This window comes from Balaenoptera musculus, chromosome 7 (assembly GCF_009873245.2).
Source record: "Balaenoptera musculus isolate JJ_BM4_2016_0621 chromosome 7, mBalMus1.pri.v3, whole genome shotgun sequence".
Taxonomy (NCBI): domain Eukaryota; kingdom Metazoa; phylum Chordata; class Mammalia; order Artiodactyla; family Balaenopteridae; genus Balaenoptera; species Balaenoptera musculus.
In genome coordinates, this window is record NC_045791.1 from 34,126,078 (window position 1) to 34,144,973 (window position 18,896).

Genomic DNA, 18,896 nt, shown 5'->3' on the forward strand with positions numbered 1-18,896 from the left:
ATGATAACTCATTGTCGATTTAGTTTACATTTCTCTGACCATAGAATGATGGAACATTTTTCTATACGTTGATAAACTACTTCCGTTTCTTTGCCTGAACTTTCTATTATATCCTACTCCCCCTTTCTAATTATATTTTTTGTCTTTTTTATTATTTTGTGGGAACTATTCATATATTTAGGGTATTAGCCCTTTGACTATGATATTCAATGCACATATTTTTTGATGCTCTTTTGTCTTTTCATGGGCTTTTGTCTCTTATGGGCTATTTTTGTAGTACACAAGTTTCCATTTCATATTTAGGGAGTCAAATTTTGTTCCCTTTGTACATCTTTTGACTTTGAGATTTCATGACAAAATCTCCCCTACCTAACACTTATTAAATACTTCAAAACAAGGAGAAACATGCATAGTGTGTTGATTGTCTTAAAAGCAGTTGGCTTAGTACTTCTGAAAAAGAATTTCAAGCATGAGGACACTGAGTCTGGTCATTCCAGTTCTCCATAATTCTTAATTATCATGAACATGGAACTAGTTCTCTCTCACTGATATGATTTTCTATTTATAGACGCCTTTTCACTGAATTCTATCAAAGACCTAACCACAAAGTTCAAGTTATTGTTACTTGAAAGTCTTAAGAGAACCTACTCTTGATTCATGAGAAAAATTGCTTCTGCTTAGATGGGATGTTATGTATTTTGGACTGTAGAAATGCCTGATGACACAGACTAAAGTCCCTCATACAATCTAGTGATAAATGTCACTTGTGACTTTTGTCTCCAGTCTCCAATTTCTAAACTAGGTCATATCAGGATCTCCCTCCATATATTTAGACTAGAGACAACTGAACACATACTATTAAGTCTGTGACAAAAAAGGAAGTAATTTAATTTGATGTTAATCCAAAATAAACAGAAATAATTTCCACTACTGTTCTCTTGATGTGCCAAAGTGAATGCACTAAAAGTATCAGGGCTTTTGCTATAATTGCATTGTAGGAGTTCTTCAAAACATGATCCCCCTTGTTCCGGATTTCATGCTCCTCAATGCAAGATGCTTCTAGGCAACATACTGTATCTTTTACCACTGCCTTCCCTGTGATGATTCAGTGCCAAGAGTGGCAAATATATTTAAAAGATTATAGGAGCCTATTTGATAAATGTAATCAGGTCCTAAGTATTTTTGAAAGCAAACAATGCTCTCCACTTGACTCATTAAAGGATATATACATATATACATGTATATATTTATATATATATATATGTATTTTTTAAGATAGTGTGATTAGGTAGAAACTTGCAAACTCTTGAGGCCATAGGAAAAAGCATTTCTGTGATTCTACCAGCAAGCAAGCAAGAAAGATGAAAGTGCCGACCTCTTCCTCTTTGACGATTGTATTCTATTTGCTTCCCCAACTGTGTGTCACAGAAAATTCCTAGAGCAATATTCCTAGGACACACACACACACACACACACACACACACACACACACACACACACAGCCTCCTAGTGAAATAAGTTTGAAAAATACGGGAATAAAACTAAAAACCTTAAGATGCTGATGCCCTTTGTTAACTTCTAAGACTCTAGCAGGGATATTGTTTTTTGCTTTGTGAAAACAGAACTCATTTTTCAAAGAATACAAGAAATACCTTCGAACATTGCATGGATTTTATGAACAATTTGGACATGCTGACCTAGGGCATCTGTTTGCCTTAAATACACTGATTTCATATCTCTCCTGGAAGACTATTAAAAGAATTAGCTTTTCCATCACCTCTTTTGAGATTCTTCCCAGGTCTGCCACGCTACCTACTGTCTGCTCCATGTCACCCTTTAATTTCTCCTCCTTTATCCTTCTCTTTATATGAAAATACTAGGATTTATGCCTTCACTGTACCAATCCAGTTGTGTATGCACATATTTTGTTGCCCATTTTATTGTATTTACTAGTGGTTTTTATTTTTATTTTGTTTCTTACTAAACCATTAATATCTCTAGGTTAATAAAACACGTTCTCAGTTTTTGGTGTAATCATTCACCATCCTCCAGCACTGGGACACACACACAGTCGAGAATAGTTCTCTGCCCAGAGTTGATTCTAGAAAATGTAGCTGCCTGCCCTTATTTGAGAGCGACGTGCAGTTGCTATAGGGGATGCGTGAGGATGAGTCTGCATGCGTCTGTTGATGGTGACTGCCTTCAAGGGCAGCACCTAAAGCAGAACAGAATCAATGTTCAGCAGAGTCATTTCTTTGGCAGCTGAAATGAACCTGCAGGAATCCTGCTGTCACAGATACATTCTTGGATGCTGCAACTGTAAATTCACCCACCCACCTGCACAGCTCAAGGGAAATAATTCCCTCAGCTTTGGAATACATCCCTCTCACAGTGGGTCAGATAACAAGTCTTAAAGGGACACAGTGATGAGTAATGAGAGACTGAGAGAACCAAATCCAAATGATATTTACCAGAGCCTTTAGTGGGCAGCGTGGAATTACAGGGTTCAGGCTCATGTGTTGCTCTTGATTATTCATTTTTCGCCACTTCCTATCTGTCTCCTTCCTTTGTCTCATCATCACCAGATAAGAAATTCCCTTTTCTTTGAGTAACTGCATAATGGGATGCTTTGGTTCATCAAATATTCTGATTCCTGGGTCCTGCCACAATAGTTGAATAGTTCATTTTTTTTTTAATCAAACAATCAATATGATCTTCTATTTCTGTTTTCTTTCTTCCTTTAATTTTTTTTTGGCCGTGCCACACGGCATGTGGGATCTTAGTTCCCTGACCAGGGATGGAACCTGCGCTCCCTGCATTGGAAGGGCAGAATCTTAACCACTGGACTGCCACAGAAGTCCCCTGAATAGTTCATTTTGATTCACAAGTATTCTGAATTCTACTGTAAATAGGTACATAGGTATTTGGAAATAGATGCCTGGGTGAATCACAAAGATATTCAAGGGCTTGCAATGACAGGAGCATCATTAGGAAAACCAACTCCCCATTCAAAGTATTATACATACAGAAAACAAGCTGAAACTGTTCTGACCATACCACATACCAGAGAAATTGTTAATTTGGAAAAAAAATCTTATTTCCATTTGTTTACTCTGTCTGTGTCACTCACACCAAAGTGAACTATGAATGAACCTTCTTTCTATGCAATTTAGTTGATGTTTCTTTTGTTTGATAATCATGTAAAATGGGAATTTGTTTTCAATTAAGTGGTTTTTATGTGACGATAATAAACCTATCGTTGCTCTTTAATTTTCAGCTGAAGTGTTCTCATCACAGGAGGCCCTTGTTCAGAATGAGCAATTGTTGTTCCTTCCTGGGATTCTCTCGGTTTTCATCGGAAATGTGTTCCTCCAACCGCTGACCCAGCTCAACCCCACTGAGTTTCTCAGGGAAGATGAGCTCATATCCTGGTGGGGTGGTGCTCTGCCCTGTACAGGCCCCAAAATCTGACCATTGCTTGTGTATAAAATGAAGCTCAGAATTTTAGATTGTGTACAATCTAGCTAACAGAGGAGGGTACTGTCCGTGCGGGGAACACTACATGACTCATATTTTCTTTGAAAAATTGAGGTCATATTTCTTTGATGTGTCAACAGTGAGGACTGAGAGCCGATTGCAGAGTCTTTGTACAAAACTGGAAGGAGAGAGGGAGAGAGAGAAAGTAGGAGAGCAAATGAGAGACTTCTCTGAGATCAAGCAGGGAGAACAACACTCCCAGAAAATATCCTACGCCGAGTGCACAGCCCTCAGAATGTAATAATACAACCTAACGATGTGAGAGAAGAAATGGTGAGAGGAAAATATAAACAGAAATAATCATTCTTGGATTGCTAAGAAAATACATGAGCTGAGGGCACTGACAGCATCTGAATGTTTGTGTGATGCAAGAAAACAAGGACACACATTGAGTGAGAGAACAGGCAGGCAGAGGAAGATACTGTTCCTGGAATATTTGGTGCCATGACTTGAGTGCTGTATTGAGGTTCTCTTGTCTTCCCTCTCCTTCCTCTGTCGTCCTTTTTCTGTGATCCCATCAGCATCACTTCAAAGATGCAAATCTCAATTTATCCCTATACCAAACGTATATCACCTCTGCCAAAATAAGAGGTGAGAAAATGAGCTCTATGTACAAAATAGTTCCTCTAACTCCGTTAAAAATAGACAATCCAATTCTAGGGTCCTTGAAGGGAAGTGGGTCGTAGGTGGCAGGTGACTGTCCTCCCAAGGATGTGAGAAGTTAGGGGAGGATGTTAGAAGAAGGAAGGAAGGTGATTCACCCTCTTTCTCTTTAGGAGAGTAGCTCTATAAATCATCTTTGTCTCCCTGATTGCCACAGTTTAGGGTTCCATCAATGTCACCTAGTAATTCCTTTAGGAGCTGAATTACAGCACTTTATTCCCCTAATGATCTCATTTTCCCACCAGGCTTCTGGAGGCTTCAGTGGGCACGTTACTGAATAGTCTGGGTCTCCTTGTCAGTGATTTTGCAGTCAAGCCAAGGCTGGGACAGACTCTCTGAGGGGCTCAAAGGAAACCAGCTCCATGCACTCCTGCATCGATGAGCACTCGCTGAGAAGAAAGGGGAGCCCACTGTTCCCTCCGGGACCACAGAGAATTCCCAGCATTTCATGAAGAACTGCAAGATGTTCCAAGGCAGCTGCTGCCCCACTTCTAGACAATGCACACTTTCTCTAACAAGGCTCTCCCAGCTCTCAAAAACTGGCACAGCATGGGCAATCAGAATCTCACCAGAGAGACAGAACTGGGAAAATGGATCAGGCTGAATGCAGAAGTTGCAACTAGGGTGGTGAACTTGAAGGCACTATATATAACACTAGTTTCTCTGAGTTGAATCAAATGCAATTTTCCTGCGGAGGCCTCAGTTATTTTTAAAAAATGGTGCCGGGAATGACTGATGCCCCAGCACATCAGTAGCATAGAGCTGTTCTTACTGAAATCTGAAAATACTCTTATTAAACGGAGTTAGAAAGAATATCTGGCAAGGCTCCCTCCACTGCTTTCCAGGAAGTGTTACAAAGTGGTGGGGGTGGGAGCCATCCCGAATTATAGAATATCATGCTGACAGCCCTAGCATCATTGCTTGCAAAGACCTCATTGAATGTGACAGGTTGGAAATCTAGGTGGTATAATGAGGCGCATACGCAGTAGTTTCAAGGGTGCTAGCAGCTATTTCATGGCTCTTTCCCCCTAAGGCAAGTAAGCTTCCCAAATTCATCTGTCTACTTTCATGTATTTTCTTTTTCTTCATTGTTCTTCTCCCTATATCTAATGCACTGACATTCAGTGGGTTGTGCCAGATTTCAAATGTATACATCCCTCCAGGAACTAAAAGATACTCAGACTTCTCGACCATTTGAATTAAAGGTGAACATCTTACTAGAGGATATATGATCAAAATAGTTGTTTTCTAAAGATAGTCTCATGTAAGATTTATGGCTTGCTTTATTCAGGAATTATGTTTTATTTGAAATCATCAAGTTATTTTGTATCAACACTTTATAATTATTTTAATTAAAATAACAAATCATCAAAGTTCATATAAGACAAGTATATATGATATTTGTTATTTTAGAAATGGGTGATATAAAATAAGATTGAAGCTGTAAATAATAAGCCTGGTGTGGACTGAACTGGGATTATATAACTGAAGATGTCCCAGTTTTCTGCAGAGGCTGATCTCAATTACACACAGGATGAAATATCAGAGTTTGCAATTTCCCTGATTCACAGGTAAGAACAATGTTACAGCTTAAGTGTGGAAAAATTATATTCACATATATGCAAAGGGAAATAGATAAGCCATGAAGCTCATCTTTTCATTTTGTAGATAATCTCTCAAACATATTTAGCTACACAGTTTTGTTGTTCAACAGACTAGTTTTACTTGTAAGATGATAATACATGAAACTATTTTTTTTTCCAAGTAAAGCCTTTAGTTATGTAAACAACCACCAGGGATCAACCACACAGCCCTTTTCTCTTTGTGCAATAGTAACAGCTGGTAGTTGAAAGAGATCTCTGATCCATCTGGCATTTTAGATACTCCTATACTTTGTGGGGAGAAAAGCAGGACTTAGTACAATTGGCAAGAAATTTTGAGTTAGTGGATCTGAGTGGATGATCCATTTCCTGCCCTCTTCAGTTTCTCCAACTATAAAATGGGAATCAGAATCCCTTTCTCATAGGCTGTGAGATTCTTTCTGAGAGACCCTCCTTGCTTTATTCACTTTCCTCCTCTTCTTCTTCCTCCTTCTCCTTGCTTGATTTCTCACTTGCTCCTCCATTCACCTTGAGACCAATATCTCTGAGGGCAGCAAGGGCTTCATTATGGGAAACAGTCACTACCTCCTGGCTCAGGAAAGGGGAGTTCCAGTGAGTGTGTGTGGGTAGGCAGAATAGGAGAACAAACACAGAAGGAGTTGTTCCTAAGGAAATCATTCTGCTGCTATGTCCCCAGATCCTTGACACCTAACCCCGCCTAACCCCATGATGAGCCTCATCGCTTCATTCACCTGAGGTTCTGATGGAACCTGGTTTTACTACCTCAGGCATTCTCTGTGCTATGTCTTCCTGAGGATTACCTAGAAAACGTCAAATGCAAAGAATGATGTTTTATAGGAATATTGTACTTTCTCATATCCTCACGTAGGAGAGAAAGAGAGAGAGGAAGCAAGCTCTCTGGTGCCTCTTCTAATAAGGGCACTAATCCCATCATGAGGGCTCCGCCCTCATGACTCAATTACTACCCAAAGGCCCCATCTCCAAATACCATCGCATTGGCAGAGTGGGGATTAGAGTTTCAACATACGAATCTGGGGGTGGGGGACACAAACATTCAGCTCACAGTGGAAGGCTACTGTGCAATAAATATGTGAAAGGGCTTTATAAACTCTAAAGTACTATATTAACTGAAAGTGTTGAAATTATAAGGAATGAATAAAGTCAGACATATAATACTAATAATAAAAGGAGCTAACCTCTGTGAAATGCTCACTTCATGCAAGTCATTATATACAATATAATATAATTAATACAATTTAGTCTTTGGATGTGTCCATAACACCATTGTTATTAGCATTACTAATAGAAAATATCTCCAAAAGTAGATTGATCATAACTAGATTATGTTCTTTGGAAAGGACACTAAAGTGAACACATTTCTAACATGTTTGACCAAGGAGAAACACAAAACAAAACAGAGAAAACACAAAAACATTAGGAGTGAAAAGATGGTAAAATCACAGAACGGCAGAGATAATAAGAAAGTTGAACTGATTGTTGTTCACTCGTACATACTCCATTAAAGAAAATAAACCTGAACACATTACAGCTAGATACAAATTACCAAATTCAAGTAGCAGAGAAAGTAGAAAAGAAATACAAGTTGGAGCAGGCCCCATTGCTAATAGTTGTTACCTCTGGCCAGGGGGGTAGGGGTGACTGAGGGGGTCCAAGGAGATCTAGCACACTTTGCTGTGCAATCATTAGCACTAGTTTACTCTTGCATAAGTCTTCTAATTGGGGGCACATATTCAGACACCAGTTTTAATTTTTAAAACACATATAAAGAGTTTGTGCAGCACTGTCATGTAAACTTTGAGTTTTAACCTTCTTCTAGGACAGCTATTCAAACTCTGAAAAACACCATAAATGAAATGAGGAATAGAAAAATAACTGCAACACAGTTCACAACATCTGAAAACAAAATTAAATCCTCTTTACTTATATGTCCCAGGAAAACTTTTACTTTGTTTCAGTCATCTGAATTGAGTTATGTCTGTCTAAAATTAGTTCACATGTAAAAGCATTCTTTAGTGAATAGATAAATTCCTCAAGATCTGCCTGCAGCTCTGAAAAAAAAAAAATCTCTCTGTCCTGGGAATAATTATTTAGTGTTTATATATTCTTTTTGTCACATTTTTAAAATGTACTCTACGATGACTTTATACGATAAAAAACAGTTAATTTCATATTTACAAGGTGCTTCAAGAGAGGTCCTGAATTCCCTCCCCTGCTCTACCCTTCTCCATCACAATCACCCTAGACTTCTAGTAGCTGTGTTTTGTGTAGTCCTTATATTTTACATGTTTTCCACTAGCATCTGCTGGCTGTTACAAGCACAAATGAGTAAATTCGCTTTGAGTAGGGTTTTGGGGCTTGTTTGGGTGGGGAAGATGTTCTCTCAGTCAGAGTTCAAGTAACCCTCTTTGGAAGAGAGCTTTTTCACCTTCATAATCTATGATAACCCAGACAATTAATTAGCCTGTGTGAACTAAATAGCATCAGTGTTCACTGGGGGCACAAAGGATAATCAAAACGTCAACAGTTGAGTAATGAGAGGAAATATCTATTAAACACTTAAACAATGTGCTAAACACTTTATATGCATTTTCTTACTTGGCCCTCATAGTAACCTACTAGAAAGGATTTATTCTACTTCTTTTTTTAATGGATGAGCCAACTGAGGGACAGTAAACTTAAACAACTTACTCAAGGTCACATAGCTCAAGCTCAAGTCGGAATCTGAACCTTCCAGGCAGTCAAACTCCAAAATCTCTACTTACAATTCTCTAATGGTCACTATACATCAGAATAACTTTATTTCCAATACATAATACAGGGATAATTCTTCCCAACCTATATTGGTGTACGTGCATGTCTCAGTCTTCTGAAATAATAACATTGCAAAATTACCACAAGTTCAAATTAGCTTTGAAGACAATGAATGATGTGGAACATTCAGGAAAACCCAGTACCAGGTGATATCAATTGAGGTTCATGAGTCATGACAGTCAACACAATACCGTATGCGAGGCATTAGCTTACTGGAACGTACCTATCAGCTTCCTGGCACCCAGCCATCTTATATGTTTTCCATTTTGCTCACCTTGTTGCAGATGGGCTTGTTTTATTAAGGGAGATGCCTGAGTGTGTAATCAATAACACAAAAATAGAGCCTGGCAGCTGTCTAGATTACAGAAGTTCTTATGTGGCCCATGCATGCGCCCACAGACACACAGAACCCAACGGCAAAAATGTCCAGACAGTGCATACTGCTTAGAAGAACTCTGCCAATTAATAGTATCACCTCTAAAGTACCTGTGAGTTGGGGGCCAATTTAAATTTAGTCGCATCAGGTTAGAATGCTAATGGAATGACTCATGTAAAAAAAAAATCAGCCAGGGTCCAATACCTTTCAAGTGCATTTATTAATAGTGCTTATTTTAATACTGACTCTTCTGGTAGAAGTACTGCTTTAAGATGACAAGTAAAAAATACAACATAAATGCAAATGGAATGGAATCAGCATGAAAATAAGCCTTATGTTTTAAGTATTTTGGAAAATTTATTGAAGAAGATGAACTTTAAGTTATGACTGAAGTTCAGCAAATCAAGTTTTTGCCTTTCAGAGAATGTAGAAAAACGCATAGACAACATTTCATCTTTTATATGTATGAATGTACTTTTGAGATGTGTGTGGGTATATTGTACGTGGTTGTGTATGAAAAATGCTCTATGAGAGGAGAGGAATAAACCTCCTGTAGACCAACTCAGGGAAGCTATGGCAGAAATATTACAAAACTACAGGTAATCTGATCAATAATTCTCTGAAGTAAGTGAGAATACATTTCACACTAATATACACAACACAAACACTGCAATGTAGATCTTATTTATAAATTTCACTTGCACACAATCCAAAGGTAACTTGTTGAAGTTAAAAAAATAACTGAATTATGAATTGGTTTGGCCTCTAAGTAGAGTCTATGGCATCATGATGAAAATGGCAGTGTTACTAAAGTGAAATTCTGCATTTGAGGATGACATGGCTATTATCTGAATGTCTGCAGACATCTGAGAAGACTTTCCACACTACAAACACATTTGGCTCAAATTCCAAACTCTACCTATTAAACTGTACACCCTTCAGACTGAGTCACCATTCTTTCCTTGTACCTCCTTGCTTATCTCACCCAACACTGAACTCTGCAATTCCATGAGGTCTCACCCAGACACTTTGGGAAAGCTCAAGACTATTACTATTTCCAATGCCAAGAAACTCCCCAAAGGAGGGAAGCCTCATACTGCTACTGGACCCCGGCCTCTACTATCAGCTTCCTCCAATCCATCTTCTATGCTTGCTGCCAAACTGATAGTTCCAATATAAAAGATCTAACTGTGAAACCTTGGCTTAAAGCCCTTAAAATGCTTCCCTAGTGTCTACAGAGTAAACTGTAAACTCCTTTGCTTAGCATGCAAAGAACTTCAAGATCTGGCCAGTGCCGAAATGTCTCATCTATCATTTCCTGCCTTGCTCTTTGCAAGCCAGAAATACTGAACTACTTATAGTTCTCTAATGGACCAGGCTCTGGTCTGGTGCCCTGCCTTTACACATGCTCTCCCTGGAAGAGTCCTCCCTGCTTGTATGCCTGACAAATTCATTCATTCTTCAAGCCTCAGTTCAAATGCTAGCTCTTCTGAGAAGGCTTCCTTGGCTCCCCAGGAAGCTGGCTGTGCCACTTCTCTGGTGATCTCATTCAGGTTTGTGCACATATCTTTAAAGGAGTCATCCTATTGTTTGATGGCACATCTCTTGCCTGTATTTAAATTACATGAGGGCAGGGACCACATCTTTCCATTTTTCATCCCCAGCATCCTGGATAGAGCCTGGCATAAAGTGAAGCTCAATGCATGTTGTTGAATGAAGGAATGAATGAATGAGACACAGATGTTCTCCTCAAGTGAACAGTTCAGCAAGTAGAAACTGTTCAGACTCTAAGGACTTGATCTGGGTACAAAAGGCAATGTTTCCAGTGGTCTAGTTGGGCCAGTACTCTTGTGTTTTGCTCAGCAACCTAACTAACCTTGAAAGAACATTTTACAAATGGCTGGCAGACCCATTTTAACTTCTTAGCAGTCATATCTTTGCAGTGAAGGTTTTGAGGGATATTATCCACTCAGTCTGTCCAGAGTCATCTGATAGTCACCTGCAGCTGACCACAAAATCAACTCATAAATACCCATTCTCTGTGTGATCAGAAGCAGCATAGCACAGTGGTTAAGGGTACACACTCAGGGGCCTTAGACTGAATCCTGACTCTGTCACATACTCTTTATGCCTCTGGATGAATCTGTAAATTAGGAACACTGACAGTATCAGCCTCAGAGGGTTGTTGTGAAGATGAAAGCAAGTGTGTACATGTAATAATTGCTTAGAATATTTGTCACATAATAAGCTCTAAATAAGTGTAGTTACTATTATTATCTTTTTTAAAAAACCTACCCTATTCCTCCTGACCTTCATACAAATTGGACAATAGCAGCCCTGCTCTGCATTGTCATGGAGCCCTGAAACAGGTCCAGCGTCCCCTCACACTGAAAGTAACAAAGATCAGCCAGAGATGCACAAAGTCACATGCAACAATTGCTCAGAATCCTGTGTCTTGTTCTCAAGAAGCTGCTCCTCTGAGCTGAGCTCTGTCTGGCCTCAAACTCGCGGTTCTTCAACCAGAGCTGGATCTAGCCACTGGCCCTTGGGATTGTGTTTGTATTGTGTCTTCTTAGAAATCTAATTAAAAATTGCTCACAGACTCTGCTGTGGCTTGCCCTCTGGCTCTCCAGGCCTGTGTTACCTCAAGTAGAATTCTTAACAGTGGTTCCTCAGAGCTCAGCCAGGACAGTCTACCATTACCAACAACCCTCCCCCACACCCTCCCCACCGCCGCCCTGCCCAGCCCACCAAAAATGGGAAGGAGTTAAGGGCAAGGGGAGAATTCTGACCACGCAGGTAGCAAATGACTCACAAAGAACAGTGAAGAATGGCTTGCAGAGCCTCCTGCAGATTCCCTAGTCTAACTGTAATCACAACCAACCTTAGAGTTGACATTTACTTGGCAGAAAAAATCAAAACAAAATAAAAAAACCTTCCAAGAAGCCCTAGGGATGGACTGGTGTTTTTAAACACTGGATACACAATTAGATAAAAAATGGCTTGTTTCCTTGGGTTACAACCCCTGGGTTAGATTTTCTAGGATTTTCCTCACTATGAGAGTGGTAAAAAGCTTGAACACATGGGCTTAGGAGAAAGTTCCAAGATGGCAAAAAGCTCTAAAGTGGTACCAACTCTGCTGTAGCCAAAGCCTACAGCCAGAGGATCAAAAGGAGTTCCCATGTCTTAGTCCAGCTCACCAAGGGTCAAAGCTCAATAATGAGAGTGTACATTGCATTGATCAATGTCCGCTCTGAGAACCTTCCTCATGAATCTGCAGCAGTGGTAGGTCTCATGAAGAATTTGAGGGTTTTGAATCTCGGCTAACATAATTTTCAGACATTGCTATTGTTCGAAAGTTTGGAGTTTCATCCATTTGGTCCATGGACAGTTTGCTCAGGGAGCCATCTCATTTCCCGAGATGATAAAACCTCATGATTGGAAACTACCTAAAGGTACACTACTGGATGCAGGTCCATTCACTCTGTTGGCAGCAGCTGCTAAATTCTAGCATTACAAGTCAAGGCCGCATTATGTAACACTTCTTAAAGATTTTCACAGAGGCTCTCCCTGGCCTGATGTGTCAATGGGTAGGTGTTCAGTTAGCATTGTGTGGGGCTGTATAAAATATATCCAAGAAGGAAGACCCAGTGTAAGTTACAAATCTATAAATCCAATTATGACCAAGGCTGTGTATGCCAATTTCACAATTAATACTTTACACTTAATTTTAGGATTTCGTGTCTGAGTCTCTAAAACCATTTTCCTGCTTAAAATATTTTCTTTTGCCAATGCCTTGAAAAAATGGTCTAAGCATGTTTCATTATGAGTTTATTCTTAACTTCCTAATATTTTGCCAAGGGACCAGCCTTTTGGACATTGAATGAGAGTTTTGTCTGTAATTCATACTATCCCATTCTATTATACTTAGGTCCAAATAATTTTTAAGCATTAGGATCCCTCCGGGCTGAATCTAAAATTCACTCATAAAATCTAGATGCCTAGAAAAATTGAGTAGAAGTAAGAATTATAACCTAGCAACACTATACATCTTGATTGTTGCATACTATCATACCTCACACAAATTGGCCCAATATGTAACACCCATTCCAAAATGACTCATGTAAATGTGATAAGGACAGGTGGTAACCTAATTAGAATTTAGAAACAAACTGGCTGGATATTAGATTTTACTTCATAATGGACAAGGGAAATACAAAAGAAAGATTTAGCTAAACGTTAACTAAAAATGATAAGGCTTCAGAGGATGGCAATCATCCAATGTTCTCACTTAGTCCAAGGTTAAATTAGAAGTAGACAGTTAATAACTTTTTTGGTTTCTTCAGGGAATATTTTCTCCAATAGGATTCGTGGCTGAAGTGACATTCCTAATGTTTTTTCCTAAGGTCACTCTCATTGCTAATTTTATAAAAACAAATTTGTTAAAACCAAGTCTTTGAATTCTGAAAATTAATACGGTTTTATAAAAAAGATGACTGCTTACATAGATTCTCCACAGGGAGCTTCCTCCTAGAACTGTTATTTACATGGAACAAGTTAAGACTTCGCATATAATGAAACTATTTTACCATTAAATAAAGCTATATTATTAATAACCAAGGTACCAGAACTGTCCATTCATAAAAGGCACATTCCTTTACAACTTCTCTTTACATAAAATCAAAGTACAAAAAGTTAGGGATGAATTACCTGCCACCTCAGTTGGAATTAGAACCATTTAATTTTTTTAATTGTGATAGTGCCAAGACTTAAAGCCCCTGCCACAAGAGACAAACCATGATGAAACTGAAGACAAAATATTTGGGGAAATCTGGCTTGACCAAGATTATGTAATGGCAACTAAATATCTGTGAGGGCCTGATTTAAAATGAGGCTAAACACAGAAATCCTGAGTACTGAATGGACCTCTTCACCTGTTTGTCCTAAATATAACTCATATGAACATATCCCAAACGGAATCCATTATTTTTCCTCCATCATATTTTGTATAACTCTGCTCTTCTTTTGGCTCAGTTACAAAGGTGTTACCAACTAAAATATACATGGGAATTCAGCATCCAATAAATGTACACTTCCAGTCAGTAAGAAAATGCGTGTTATTAAATGAATGGTGTCAGAAAATAATAAACCATTTGGAGAAAAAAGAAAACAAAATTGGATATCAATATTGACCCCACTCCTTAAATTACTAAAGGTTAAAAAGGATTAAAAAGGAAACATGGGATATTTCTATTACCATATAATGGAAATGGTATTTATACAAAAGACATGCAACTCAAATTGTATTAAGTTTTTAGTGGTCAATAGAATGACACTGAAAAATTATATCCAGCACATTTGAAATAAATTATTTTTCATCTTTAAGTCTTTAATAAAAGTCTTGACCTATAATCCCTCAAGAAAAGAAATAGGCAAATAGTATGAACAAAGAGGTTACACATAGACACACACATACCTATAAATAGATTATAAATATATAAAACATGCTCAAACACCTTTGTAATTACATAAGTGCACATTTTAAGAGGATACTATTTTTTACTTAATAGTCTACTTAAATCAGTCTGATTATAGAGTTTTGAGAAATCAGGGCCACCATATTTCACGTGTTGCACAACTCCAGGAGCAACTATTTCTGTAGGATTGTGTGTTGCACATTTTAGAAGCCATGCAGAAAACAGGCCATCACAAGCACTCACTGTTAATGACACTATAAATGAATATAGATTCATGTTTTACATACTCTAACTTTAGAACTAGCATTTCATCTCCAGGAAAGTATCTTACTCATAGCCACTGAGAACAGCCTTGCAGGCTAACACACGGCCCAACTTCAGGCAGTTCCATTCCCATAGACTATGGTGTGAATGACACCCCCAAAGGAGTTGGGTAAATAAGTGGGCCCTGACTTGGATAGCTTCTCACACATGTGTGCAAAGACATATATGCAAGGATGTTCATAGAATAACCAGAAAACTGGAGGAAAAATGTCATCCAGTAAGGAATTACATTACTCTTGGTACATACACAGAATAGTATAAGAGGCAGCCATTAGAAGAATGAAGAATTGCTCTATAGATGCTGATTTGGGGAGATCCCTAAGGTATGTTTTTAATTTAAAAAGCAAAATTCAGAGCACTGCAAATACATGCTCTGATTTGTATTTTTTTGGTGTGTGTGTGTGTGTGTGTGTGATAATAATTGTATCACCATGGCAACAGTAGGCCTAATTCTGCCTCTGCCTCTTCACTTTCTTACACTAGCCCTCAACTTTAAAATCTTTATATGTTCCTGGTATAAACAGGCATGAGCCTCATCATGAAATAATAACCATGCTTTACTTTCTCTCCTATTCTACTGATATATGTGTAGAGTATCTTTCAGATTTAAGATCAAAACCTCTCCTCTGAACAAGAGCTAACTGATCAGGTGGATTGAATCTACCTCTGGTGGCACAATCTTACAAAAAACGCTTTTCCCCTGAAGGGTAATGATTTTGCAGGTTGTGGTAGGCTGAAAATATGCCCTCCTCCCTCAAGATATATCCACTTCCTAATCCCTAACCTGTGAATATTACTTTATATTTAAAAAAAAGGCAAAAGATATGATTAAGTTAAGGATATTGAAAGGTGAAACTTATCCTAGATTATAGCCAGGTGGGCCCTAAATACCATCACAATGTCCTTATAAGGGAGAACAGCATCCTACAGTTGTATAGAAAGCAGAATTTGTAAACAAAAAACTTGGACATCTAAACAAAATGTTGAAGGTGTGGCCTAGTTTCTTCTTGCTGCTCATGATAAAATGAGAGAGGAAAGAGATAAAGAAAGAACTGTTAAACAAAAAGAAACCAGAACTTGATGATTTGAGAAATTCTCAGCCTATCCAAATTGCAAATGATGCCAAAATTAGGAGATTCACTGTTAGGAAAGCATGCCCTGGAGAGAAGTCTAAAGATACAGTTGGACAACCTCTAGCTAAAGAGATTACGTGTGTGACTCATGGATCTACTCAATCATCTCAAGGAAGTCAGGAATTAAGATGGGATTATCCAGGAAAGATCTGTGGAGGGCCCCCTCTTGTTTAATGATGTGAATACATATGACACACAGGAGACCCACAAAGTTTTTAAGAATGTTATCTCAGGAGAAACACTGTCAGTTTGGACAGAAAAAGAGATAAAACAACATGAAAAAAGTCTGTTGGACTCCCTAAACTCTACAAACAGGAAACATGCTTATAAATCTACTCAGCTACAAAAATGTGCTAACCTTCAAGAAAAAGGAAGAATGATTTTGAAGGGTGGAGACATGGGTGCAAAGGGCTACAGAGCTGAGTGACAGAGGATTATTCGTAGGCCTAGAAACCTGATATTTGTCTTGCAGGATTTGGAACTTGCTTAGAACTGGTAACCCCTTTATTCCTTCCACTTTCATTCTTTTGGAATGAGCATGTCTATAACTGTTATAGTATACCTGTCCTCAAGTTGAATTTTGGAAGTAGACAGCTTGTGTTCTGGTCTCACACATAGATAGATGGAGATAAATTTTGCCCCAGGAGGAATCATGCCCGACTGTCACCTATACTTGATTTAGATTATTTACAGGATGAGATCTGGGGCTTTTGAGCTAATGTTCTTTAGATGAAATTTTGGACTTCAGTGGATACTAAAATGAGTTAAGACTTTTGAAGATGTTGGAATGGGCTGGCTGTATTTTGCATATGGGACAGAGGTGAAACTTTGGCAGCCAGAAAGAAAATTGTGGCAAACTGAAAAAATGACACCCCAAAGATACATTCACTTTCTGATCCTTGAATATATGACTATTACCTTACATGGCAAAAAAGTGAATATTATATTTTATGGCAAAAATATGATGAAGTTAAGGGTCTTTAGAGGCAGAGATTATCTTGGATTATCCAGGTGTGCCCTAATTACAAGTGGTGTCCTTATAAGAGACAGTTGGAGAGATATCAGTCACAGACACACAGGAGAGGAGGCAATATGATCACAGAGGCAGAGATCGGAGTGATGTAGCTACAAGTAAAAGAATGACAACAATCACCAGAATCTGGAAGAGACAAATAAGGGATTCTAACCTTGAGCCTCAACAGGAAATGTGCTCCTGCTGATATCTTAATTTTTGGACTTCCGGCCTCCAGAACTATGAGAGAAATAAATTCTCATTGTTTTAAGCCACTCAGTTTGTAGAAATTTCTTACAGCAGCCCCAGGAAACTAACATAGAGTAAATAACAAAGAGTGTGGATTTAATTAATTTTATTATTAGAATGTAGAAAGCACTTAAGAAGAAGAAACCATATTTAAAACACTGTTCTTCACTCTAACAAACTATCCTTCCTTATATTCTGGCAAGTAGAAACTGATAAAAAGTTTACAACCTGTTGTTGGTCATGGCAAGGAAAATAATTGCCTACAGACTACAGTGATTGAATATCAAATTTTTCCTTTCCTTTTGCTCCCAGGCAATGATATCAAAGGAAGATTTGCAGAAACACCTTTACTAAGTTAAAATTTATTACCATGTTCCTGGATTTTAGAAAGAACAAAGACAGGGTTCAGCTGTAGACAAAATACTTTTATGATTTCCAGTCATTTGATCTTGGCAAAGGCATTTTCCTTTTATGAATCTTCATTTCCTCATATTAAAATGGGGATGGTGAATTAATCTCATGGGGTGGCTGTAAGGTTTATATTATAACAAAAGTGACACATAACAGGCACTCAGAAATATCATTAGTCCTATCACAAAGTGGATAAGAACCTTATAATTCATCCCTTTTTGCTTTGACCTCAGGAGGCTCAGAAAAAAATTTAATGTTTGTTATAGTAACTCATTAACCTGAATGATTAGTATATGGTGGTTTATTTTTCTTCAATATTTTTAATTTTCTGTTAATTTTAACAACTTTATTGTATATTTTATTATCATAAGCTGCTATCTGGAAACAGATTAGATAGCTATAATTAATAAATGATAAATTATGATCTGTTCATACTGTCTATAAAGATGCCTGTTTATATTTCCTAACCTGTGCTTATTTGCTTTGGTGGCGAAGTGGGGGACTCAGAGCATTTAGCAGAGAGAAATGCTTGCTCTCTTCAAACAATCATCCAGGGGAATTACTCCCACCTTGGGAAAGGACATCTTCCTTTAGTATGAACATGTCTAGAAATGTAGCAAGGCCATGGCCACTCTCTATGCATGGAAGAAAAACCTTTGCCAGGAAACACTAAAGAGCTGCTTGTGGGCATGTAATGCTTAGAATAAGTATCAGAAATGTGTGTGAGAGAGAAATAAAGTTTGTATTCTAAATATCAGTAAGCTGAGTAAAAACTGCCATTTAAATCTCAATAATTAATTTCCAAAATATGCAAACAGCTCATACAACTCAATAACAAAAAAGCAAACAAGCCAATCAAAAAATGAGCAAAAGACCTAAATAGACATTTCTCCAAAGAAGGCATACAGATGGCCAACAGGCACATGAAAAGATGCTCAACATCACTAATTATTAGAGAAATGTACATCAAAACTACAATGAGGTACCACCTCACACAAGTCAGAATGGTCATCATTAGAAAGTCTACAAATAACAAATGCTGGAGAGGGTGTGGAGAAAAGGGAACTCTCCTAACACTATTGGTGGGAATGTAAATTGGTGCAGCCACTATGGAGAACAGTATGGAGGTTCCTTAAAAAACTAAGAACAGAGTTGCTATATGATCCAGCAATCCCACTCCTGGGCATATCCAGACAAAACTATAATTCAAAAAGACACATGCACCCCAATGTTCATAGCAGCACTATTTACAATAGCCAA